The 596-nt window shown below is 40.1% G+C and overlaps 2 protein-coding genes across 2 annotated transcripts in view; both read left to right on the forward strand.

Annotated features, from left to right (window-relative positions):
• Positions 1–596, forward strand: part of LOC147817491 (uncharacterized) — a 75,376-nt gene that overhangs the window by 9,370 nt on the left and 65,410 nt on the right.
• LOC111645428 (GTPase IMAP family member 8-like) overlaps positions 1–596 on the forward strand; it is a gene marked incomplete at its 3' end in the record, with an annotated part of 61,805 nt that overhangs the window by 8,785 nt on the left and 52,424 nt on the right. The gene's annotated exons all lie outside the window — the stretch shown is intronic.

Genomic DNA, 596 nt, shown 5'->3' on the forward strand with positions numbered 1-596 from the left:
GAAAAGCAAGTAATGAACCACTTTTTTAAAACAACTGTGTTGAAAGCTTCACTGGTTCATAAAGCTTCACTTCGCCGTCACTAAAAGTATGTCCCTCACTTGTAAACTACTTTGGATAGAAGCATGTATAGAGGTGGAGCGTATGTGTAGAATATTAATTAGAATGACTGTTTTGTTTGTGATTGGTGAATAAATTTGTTGTTTTTGGACTGAAATCTGCTGTGGCACTGGTCGTCCTTGGCAAGTGATGGAAGACAGGAATCATTCAAATTCCCCTGGCAGCACGTTTTATTTTCTAACAGCTGAAGACAATGTTCCAATGTTCTCCCTGTAGTTTCCAGATGAAAACACTGACCTTAAACCACATTATGCCCAGTTTGAGTCAAGCCGGGAGACAATTGTTGCAGGCCTCTCTCATTTCCTGTCATCTCTCCACTCCAATGAAGACAGAGGTAACTGAATATTAAGATGTGAGCCATCTCAGTGCTCAGGTCTTGCTGTAAAGAAGTTTTATTAGTCGAGCGTCAGGTGCCAAATCATTACCCAGAGAGTAAAACTAACGGATTAAACCTTTTTCTTTACTGTCTTCAGCAGAA

This window comes from Seriola lalandi, unplaced genomic scaffold, assembly GCF_002814215.2.
Source record: "Seriola lalandi dorsalis isolate HSWRI2012SDOR001 ecotype SW California unplaced genomic scaffold, Sedor1 jcf7180002054951, whole genome shotgun sequence".
Taxonomy (NCBI): domain Eukaryota; kingdom Metazoa; phylum Chordata; class Actinopteri; order Carangiformes; family Carangidae; genus Seriola; species Seriola lalandi.